Here is a 10475-nt window from a genome sequence, read left to right on the forward strand (position 1 = left end):
TTTAAATGGTTCAGCATTAGGCTTTTGTTTGGTTGGGTTTGTTTTGGCATCAAAGGCTTTAGACCACACTGTTTTCCTCTGATCAGATGTCAGTGCACTTGGGGCTCGCTTGGTCGCCATTGTAATAAGGATGTAAATATCTTAGATAAAAACTATGGTACTTAAAGGGGACAATGTGAGTTAAAAGTAGGATTAAAACAATGGCTATCCTAGAAATATCAGAAGGGCAATATACAAAATAATTTTAACGTCTTCCAGTATGAAAGCACAGCTGCCTCGGGTCTGAGAAGGAGCAGCAGCCAGGGGGGAGAAAAAAAAAAAAAAACACACACACTTGTGGGATTTAGTGAGTTTGGTGAGAAAGTAGTGGTGAGCTACTTTAAGCAGGTGATTGAGTGACTTGTTTCCCGTGGTGAAGGTGACAATACCCGAGGGTTAACACGCCTTACCGCTGGATCAAAGCAGCGTCCAGAGTGGTGGATAAGGCAGTTTAGTGAATTGATGTGGCCTGGCGTTTCTCCTCTCCGGCTCGGGGCCGAGCTGCTGTCTGCCTCGGAACCAGGCGCAAAATTTAGATGTAAAGCTGCTGGCTTAGACAACAAGCAATTGAATCAATAGCAGACTCTGCAGTTTGATCTCCTTTCTCCTCCTCTTCTGATGGAGCTTCAGTCAAGTGAGTCATGCAAAAGTTCCCCGGGTTGTCCGAGCACCTATATATAGTTCCGGGAAGGACCATGTGATGGGATAGCAGAGGGGGGGTGGTGTGTGTGTGTGTGTTTGAACTGAAATATATATTGTTTATGTGTTGCAGTATTTATTGTTTGAGAGCAACATCTATTTTAACTGTATGTATTCGATAGATATGTAGAATGATAGGTTAAAGGGACAGTATATTGTATTGTTGAATGCTATTGTTTAAGTGACCCCTATAGTTGGTAGCATCCAGGTTGATTACCTGAAGCAGCTTATAAAAGGCTGCCAGTGTTCATCTGACTCTGCTGTTGGTAGGACCCTGGAGAGCTGCTCACAGCCATGCCTCTCATTTTTGCAAACTAGTTTTGTTTTGTCTTGTTATGTCATCTTTGTGGGTGAATAAACACCTTTGGTTGCACTGTACCACCGCCTCTTTTGCTGTGAATCCAACCGCTAATTGGGTCAAGCCTAACACTCAGTCTCACAGGCTTCTCTCTGTTGAAGCGTCCCGGAAGAGCACACACTCAAACCATTTTTAAAATATCGGCGCTAGGTAGAAAAGCTACAACAGCTACATAACAGACCAAAGACAGAAAAGGTAAAGTTAGGTCAGACTGATGCACTTTGAGCAGAGTTCTTTCAGTTTGTGTGACATCGACCTACGAGTAGCAGTGTAAACATGGAAGTGGGGAAGATTGCGCGTTCTCATCGTGCCGAGCGTCAAAACACCGGGTCTGGGAGTGTGCAAGTGTGAACGTTTTCGAAAACAACGGCTGTAGTGAACATTTGCACAAATAATGGTGTAAATATAGTCATTTTCAGACACAGTGTGATAATTTGGCTTTAGAAGACTTGGATTACGGAACCATTTTATGGTCATTTTTCCTCCCGTTTGGAACAGTAAAGAACCGGTCCCCATTGACTTCAGTGTTTTTGGAGATGCTGGCAACTTCCCTGTGTGAACAAATTCATATAACAGATTATTATTTTGGCATTTCTGTTTTATTAGACAATACACAGTAGAGAGAGACAGGAAATACAGGGCAGAGTGAGGGGATGACAGGCATTCGAACGGATTCGCATCGTGCCGCTGCGATTAGGACTTAGCCTTAATGAAACATGCTCTACTGGTTGAGCCACTGGGGCGCCCCGGACAAACAAATTTAACTTGTTTCAACTGACGTGAGGGTGAGTAAATAATGACATAATTTTTGGGTGAACTATTCCTTTAAAAAGAGTAATCTAAAAATAGTGTGGCCCAAATAGAAAGTGTAAACAATAAAGCAGTAGACAAATAAAATTTGAGATGGAAAATGAAAAGGAAAACACATTAGTAAATGGAATAACAAAATTAAAAAAGTTCAAATTTAGTGGTCTTTTTAAAAAATATATATTCATGAATTCAATAATGTATTCATCATTTAAAGACAATAATGACATTTAATGACACAATTAATGAACATTTTACTACTTTTTTTAATTGCATCACTTTAATGTGAATTTAATTAGTCACTTCATAAAATGAACAAGAATGGAGTAAAATGGACAGACGGACCCTTAGTTTACAATGACAGAGAAACGAAAGAGATAAAGTAGACCAGAAAGCCAAAAGTTTCTAAATGAGCTATTGAACAGTCCAAGAAATCCCAGGAAGGGATGTGCTCTCACTCCACCTCACCTCTCCCTTTTCTGTTTCACAGGAACAGGTGTGTGTTTGCCTACTTACGATGTATTTTGCATGACTTTTATGCATCACTGCTCCCCAGAGTTTAAATGCTTATGTCACAGCAAGTCTGAACTGTTTTCATGCACTCTCACCTAAAACTGCATCAGGATGAAGTTGCCAATCGCTCTGCTTGTCATGTTGGGTTTCCTGAGTCAGGGTGAGAATTTTTGAACATATATCTAACATTGTTCTGATATTTTTATGTGTGGTGCAATTCCTCCTGTCTTGCACTTCCAATATGCTTTCTATTTATCTCTTCTCACCTTTATAATCTTCACTGCTGTTCCATACTGACTCATATTTCACTTCTTATTTCAGAGTCTTCTGCCAACAACTTTCTGACTCAGTCTGACAAATCCAAGTCTGTTAGTCTTGGAGGGACTGTGTCCATTAGCGCCACAGGGAGTTCAAATATTGGTGCTGATCTCAGTTGGTACCTTCAGAAACCTGGACAGGTTACCAAACTTCTTATATACCAAGCATCAACTCTCAACTCAGGAACTCCATCTAGATTCAGTGGCAGTAGATCTGGTTCTCACTACACTCTAACCATCAGTGGTCTTCAGGCTGAAGATGTTGGAGATTACTACTGTCTTGGTGCCCATGGTCGAGCATTCACACGGTGATTTTGAGCCGTACAAAAACCTCCTTCAGTTTGACTGCATTGAAAACGGCCTGCTGCAGGTGCTGAGGCTTAGGGAAGAGACTGTGATCTGGATAACTGGTCCACTGAACACAGCACTCTGGCCCTGGAACACAAGTGTCATCAAGCAGAACCACAGTGACTCAAGATAATACTGAAACATACTGGAAGACACTTTTCAACAGGCAGTTTTAAACTCACATCCCCAGAGAAACTCAACTTTTCATGAGGAGGTTGGTGAGGTTTTACCTCTCCTAGAATAGAGCAACAGATGGTCAACAGTTTTTAGCAGCACAACAAATCTTATAGAAGATTAACCTGAAGCAATGAAACTTTCTTCTATGGTTCTATAAACAAAAAAACATTCACATTCGTCAGTCAACATTTAAAAAATCTAGATGATTGTTCCCTCACTTTACTATTCTCTATGCAAATGTCACATGATCGTAAAAGTTTTACCAACACACAGGACCTGATGTAACCATCCCTTGTGCTATTAAACAGAGTAGAAACCTGACTTAGATTTTGTAGTATGTGAGTTAGTAAGAGCAGGTATGATATTGGGAAGATCAAGTGGGCATTTCTCACAATAAATATCTTAAATAAAAACACAAACATGGATTTGTTATAATATATAGTTTTATTTTTATTACGGTGAAACATTTCTGCCACAATTTTGATAAAACTTTATTTTGGAATGAAACACTTCAAATACAGTTCAGTTTGAAAAATTACCAATTGAAGCAAAATGTAAGGAAGCTCTGCTATAGAAAGTTACATGCACATGAAAAAGCTGAGTCAAGTCATCTTCAACACAGAAGAACATTTCTAGACAGGAAGCGTTGCTGAAGCTCTACTCTGAGCAGCGGTCAGGGTCCAGGGTTTGAGTGACAGGCGTCTGGCCATTCAGACTGGCCTCACAGCTCACTGAGCCCGCCTTCCTCCACTGGTCTGCAGGGAGGGTCAGGGTGCTGCTCCAGCTGTAGTGGCCGTCCCTCCCCAGGACCTCCAGGCTGTCTGACACCCCTGAGGAGCTGCTGCTGCCCCCCACCTTCCAGCCCAGCCTCCAGGCTAAGGGGAAGCCCCCGTTGGCCAGACACACCAGTGTGGCACCGTCCTGCTGCAGCTCCACTCTGGAGGGGGGGAGGAGGGTCAGGGTGGGCCGCACCACACCCACTGGAGGAGAGACAGAGAGAGGAGAGGAGAGGAGAGGAGAGGAGAGGAGAGGAGAGGAGAGGAGGAGAGGAGAGGTGAGGAGAGGGGAGGAGAGGAGAGGGGAGGGGAGGGGAGGAGAGGAGAGGAGAGGAGAGGAGAGGAGAGGTGGAGAGGAGAGGTGAGGAGAGGGGAGGAGAGGAGAGGGGAGGGGAGGAGAGGAGAGGAGAGGAGAGGAGAGGAGAGGAGAGAGGAGAGGAGAGGAGAGGAGAGGAGAGGAGAGGAGAGGAGAGGAGAGGAGAGGAGAGGAGAGGAGAGGAGAGGAGAGGAGAGGAGAGGAGAGAGGGGAGGAATGTCACAGAGAGGGGAGGGAGGGCATGGTGGAAAGAAATGGCAGAGTTGGTTGTAATTTTGACGATTGAAATAATGAAGCTTTTTCTACTGTGGCACTCATTGTATGTCACTCAGAATTAAAGAAAATGTAAATGTAATTGAAAAGTTTAGTTAATTATGATTAATAATGACATCTACCAATCTGCTTTATAATATCTGACAGCCCATAACTCTCATCCCTGCAATGATTGTCTTGTGCCAAAAATGTAACAGATAAAAGGTTTATAGATTAAAACAGTTAAAACTGTTTTTTCTCTGTCTCTTTCACTTCCTTTTCACCAGATGTAAAACTAACGAACCGTGAACAAATGTTACAAGCTAAACTGGATTTAAGTATAAAATTATATATGTATTTTAAAGGTATTCACAGAAAATATTAATTGTAGCCATCATCTGGATTTAAAAAAAAATTAAAATGAACTTCATAATGATTTTATGAAATTAATCACAATCTAACAGTTAAGGATTTTAGTTGGTTGCCAAATTTAATAGATAAATACATTTAATAAAAACTCCATGATCAGAAAATGGATGTTTTTATAGCGAATGTCTAATTTGAACAATCTAGAGGATTGAAGAGACATTGATCTCAGCAAGATTTCTGTTCAAACTGATTGTTCAGCCATATAACCAATAAATAGGAAATAAAGTGCAAACAGTGAAAATTTTATCATTCAATTTCTTCCGCAAAATTTGATTTAAAGTGATATACTATGTGTCATATAAAAAAGAAATCTCTGGTACTTACAGTCAACGATGAGTTTGGTGCCTCCACCAAAAGTCCACCACAGTGATACAAACTCATTAAGAGGCCGTACAAAAACCTCCTGCACTTGAAACAAGAAGCTTTCCAATATAAAACTCTGCTTTACCATAAAGGTTCTGCTAGATTGGTGAGATCCAGAAAAGTCTTTGATGTTGTTTGAAATTGTTTGATGAAACAAGTTAATTTATTTCATTTTGCTTCAGTTTTAATCAAAATTCTAATGACAGAGAAACAAGAGTTATTTTGACCTGATCGCAAATCTATTTTTTCATCATATTTTTTAAATCTATTTTAACATTGTGTTAATAAACTATATCTTTCATAATAATAATTGATTACAAAACCATAATAATCAATTTTAAGAGATATAATGTATCTATGTAAACCTTTTAAGTCAATCAAGGCAGAGATTAAATAGGTTTATCATACAAACCACAGTGCAAACCACTTTAATCCAAGTGTGGTAAATCATAATTTCCAAGGATTTCTGACAAATGTATTTTTGTATTCCAATAAGAGTAGAGATCCTGTAAATCCAAGCAGTATTTGCTCCTGATTTTGTGTCCCACATTGCCTTCAGTGTGTTGAGAGCAGAGAGATCATTTCCATAGAGAGGAGGCTTTGCATTGTCAGCTGATCCTCCAGTGAACTGAGAAGGTTTATAGTCCTGTGAGTTCAACACTGCAGGACTCAGATCTGTCACTCAACACAGCAGAAACCACAACCACCATGACTCTCATCACCATCCTCATCTGGACGCTGGCCTGCTGCTGTTTTACAGGTTCATTTACTCAGCAACATATCAAACACAGTGTGCTGCCTTTTCTGTCATTTATTTCTGCTGATAAATGAATGTTGTGTTTTTGTCTGCAGGATCCAGCGGTCAGGTGACTGTGACTCAGCCTCCAGTAGTGACATTTACTCCAGGATCCACTGTCACTATGACCTGTAAAACCAACCCAGCTGTTGTTGGAAATAATTATATGCACTGGTATCAACAGAAATCTGGAGAGGCTCCTAAGCTCCTAATAACACTTGTGGATGAACTTGAATCAGGAACACCAGCTCGGTTTAGTGGCAGTGGAACCGGGACTGACTTCACTTTGACTATCAGTGGAGTTCAGGCTGAAGATGCAGCAGTTTATTACTGTCAGAGTATCCATGAGATAAACAGTGCTGTTGTGTTCACACAGTGATTTGCAGTCGTACAAAAACCTCCCTCAGTCAGACTGCATAGACACTGAGCTGTTACAGCAGGAACCGACTGCAGCTGCTGAAGGGGAAGAGACTCTGACACAGACCACTGAACACAGAGCTGAGTCTGACCAGTAACCTCACCAAGCACAACCATTATATTCTCTAAATATATAGGAACATGGTGTAAAATGTTTTAAAAACCATATCTCGGTGTCGCTTGATGACATCACACATTTCAGTTACCATTCTCCTCTCCTCAATTTTTGAAGACAGATGCTAATATTCACAAATATTGCTTGAACAGTCCATGATCATGAGGGGGAAAAAAAGTGAATTCTGTTTTATGATCTATTTTAACTCTAAGGGTTTCATTTTTAACTTTCATTTCATTTGAAAAAGGTAGTGAAACTAAGATTTGCATGATCATTTACATCCCAGTATGTTCATTTTCCACAGAGAGGAGATGCTGGGTATCAATAGAAACTATAAAACCATTTCATTTCTGAGTGCTGTCCATAAAGGTAATGACTGATACAGTTCATCATATTATTTATCAGAGCAAGGTTTATTAGCAAAACATCAATTATCAACATGACAGTTATCAAGCACACTCACATCTAGCAGCTTAGCTACACACACTACTCTCCAAGCTGTTGTTGTCCAGCACTATATAGCAGTGTGGTTCTCTATTCCACAAAGCTTTAACTGACTCTAACATTAAAATCTCTATTGATGAGAGTAGCAGGTGTGTTGTTCCTGCTCCTGTCCTGGTCTTCCTCCAGACCCCCTAGCCCTCACACCGGCTCCTGCGGAGGGACTGGGTCTGGGTGTGGTCATGATGGAGCACCCTGCAGGAGTACAGCTCTCCTTCCATCCAGCGGTCCTGGCTCAGGGTCAGGGTGCTGCTGCTGCTGTAGCGTCCGCTCTTCTCCTCCTCTGAGCTGCTCAGGACCCCCTCTGTCACCTCTGTACCGTCCACCTCCCAGCTCACCACGGCTCCCTGAGGAGAGTAGCCGGTCAGCAGGCAGGCCAGCGTGGCCGAGCCCCCAGAGAGCTGCTCAGAGGAGGGGGGAAGCAGAGAGACTGAGGGCCTGACCATGGGGCCGGCTGGAGGGAGAGCAGAGAGACACAAGGAGGAGATTCACTGCTGCTGTACAACACACAGCTGGACAGGTGGCAGTTATGCTGAATGACAGAGTTTAACACTGCAGTATGTTGGCTGTGTGCAGGTACACAGGCAGGGGAAGGTTAGTTTAACACTGTAATCCATCACAGAATATTGATTATCAAAGATACAGAACTGATTGAAGAACTGAACTGATATACATTACTCACCTGACTGATTGACTTGACTTTGAACTGGCTGAAACAACAAAGTACAGCACTACAGTAAATATTTTATAAATTGAACACCTTGTTTGGAAAGTTGGGAAAATAATATATTGATGATTTTAGGTTGAACTGGAGACAGTTGTAAAAGTGAGATTTAGGGCTAAATTAGAAAATTTGAAACTACAGTATCTTCCCTGTGTGCATGGCACACCAGGTTGGGAAAGTTAATTTCAAAATGTAATCCTTTACAGATTAAAAATTATCTAGATTAAATTGTTATCAGTGACACAATCCATTGGATGACTGAAATACAGTAACATAATCTCATGATTATTAACCACTTTAATCCAAGTGTGGTAAATCATAATTTCCAAGAATTTCTGACAAATGTATTTTTGTATTCCAGTAAGAGTAGAGATCCTATAAATACAAGCAGTATTTCCTCCTGATTTTGTGTCTCACATTGCCTTCAGTGTGTTGAGAGCAGAGAGATCATTTCCATAGAGAGGAGGCTTTGCATTGTCAGCTGATCCTCCAGTGAACTGAGAAGGTTTATAGTCCTGTGAGTTCAACACTGCAGGACTCAGATCTGTCACTCAACACAGCAGAAACCACAACCACCATGACTCTCATCACCATCCTCATCTGGACGCTGGCCTGCTGCTGTTTTACAGGTTCATTTACTCAGCAAAATATCAAACACAGTGTGCTGTCTTTTCTGTCATTTATTTCTGCTGATAAATGAATGTTGTGTTTTTGTCTGCAGGATCCAGCAGTCAGGTGACTGTGACTCAGCCTCCAGTAGTGACATTTACTCCAGGATCCACTGTCACTATGACCTGTAAAACCAACAAAGCTGTTTATAGTAATAATTATATGCACTGGTATCAACAGAAATCTGGAGAGGTTCATAAGCTCCTAATAAAACTTGTGAATCAACTTGAATCAGGAACACCAGCTCGGTTTAGTGGCAGTGGAACCGGGACTGACTTCACTTTGACCATCAGTGGAGTTCAGGCTGAAGATGCAGCAGTTTATTACTGTCAGAGTTACCACAGTGGTGGAGTGTTCACACAGTGATTTTTAGTCGTACAAAAACCTCCCTCAGTCAGACTGCATAGACACTGAGCTGTTACAGCAGGAACCGACTGCAGCTGCTGAAGGGGAAGAGACTCTGACACAGACCACTGAACACAGAGCTGAGTCTGACCAGTAACCTCACTAAGCACAACCATTATATTCTCTAAATATATAGGTACATTTAATAATTCACAACTGTTGAGCTGACAGCATTACTAGAGGAGGTCTGGTAATGTAGTTTTTACCTGAGTGATTCAGTGATTTCAATCTCATTCTCTATCAACTTTATTGTGATTATTACACAGCATGCTTCCCCACAGGAGTACTGTTGCCAAGGAAATCACCGATACTGTTTTTCTCCACATCCTCTGTCAATTGCACAACCATCTGGATGTTTGTGATTTATATTTTTCAAATTACCTACTTTGTGCAATAGATGCATTCTGAAATCTGACAGGAATTATACGCTCCCTTAGTAATTTATTGGAGTAATAAAGCAATACATTTGTGCAGTCCAGAGAGTGGGAAACCCGGCGACAGTTACAGGGACAGTGTCAGCCGAGGACAAAGCACCGAATCCATAGACTCTCCCCAGAAAACAGGGGACATCTGGTCACTTTAACACTGTACATGCAAATCATTTCACATACCTCTGTTCTTGGTAGACGTGTCAGACACAGCGGTCGACTTCAAAAGAGATAATTCTGCTTTTCTTCTCCGGACTTTTGGAAGGCAATCAACTGAGGAGAAATGCTCACTACACAGCTGGACTGCATGGAGGGATTTAATGGAGGAGTTGACATCCAGGCCAAGAGCGATGAGCCACAGTCTTAGTCTCTGGTAGTTAGTGAAAAGTCATAGTTGCATCCCTCGACGATACATACTCAGTCTCACCGGCTTCTCTCTGTTGAAGCGTCCAGGAAGAGCACACACTCAAACAACACTACAACAGCTACATAACAGACCAAAGACAGAAAAGGTAAAGTTAGGTCAGACTGATGCACTTTGAGCAGAGTTCTTTCAGTTTGTGTGACATCGACCTATGAGTAGCAGTGTAAACATGGAAGTGGGGAAGATTGCGCGTTCTCATTGTGCCGAGCGTCAAAACACCGGGTCTGGGAGTGCGCAAGTGTGAACGTTTTCGAAAACAACGGCTGTAGTGAACATTTGCACAAATAATGGTGTAAATATAGTCATTTTCAGACACAGTGTGATCATTTGGCTTTAGAAAACTTGGATTACGGAGCCATTTTATGGTCATTTTTCCTCCCGTTTGGAACAGTAAAGAACCGGTCCCCATTGACTTCAGTGTTTTTGGAGATGCTGGCAACTTCCCTGTGTGAACAAATTCATATAACAGATTATTATTTTGGCATTTCTGTTTTATTAGACAATACACAGTAGAGAGAGACAGGAAATACAGGGCAGAGTGAGGGGATGACAGGCATTCGAACGGATTCGCATCGTGCCGCTGCGATTAGGACTTAGCCTTA

General features: G+C 41.6%; 2 pseudogenes; both read right to left on the reverse strand.

The window, feature by feature from the left end:
- Positions 1-3865: 3865 nt before the first annotated feature.
- LOC144542599 (immunoglobulin lambda constant 6 pseudogene) lies at positions 3866-4254 on the reverse strand (annotated as a pseudogene).
- Positions 4255-7171: 2917 nt separating this feature from the next.
- Positions 7172-7773, reverse strand: LOC144542540 (Ig lambda-1 chain C region pseudogene; annotated as a pseudogene).
- Positions 7774-10475: the final 2702 nt, after the last annotated feature.

Source organism: Centroberyx gerrardi, chromosome 17 (assembly GCF_048128805.1).
Source record: "Centroberyx gerrardi isolate f3 chromosome 17, fCenGer3.hap1.cur.20231027, whole genome shotgun sequence".
Lineage (NCBI taxonomy): Eukaryota > Metazoa > Chordata > Actinopteri > Beryciformes > Berycidae > Centroberyx > Centroberyx gerrardi.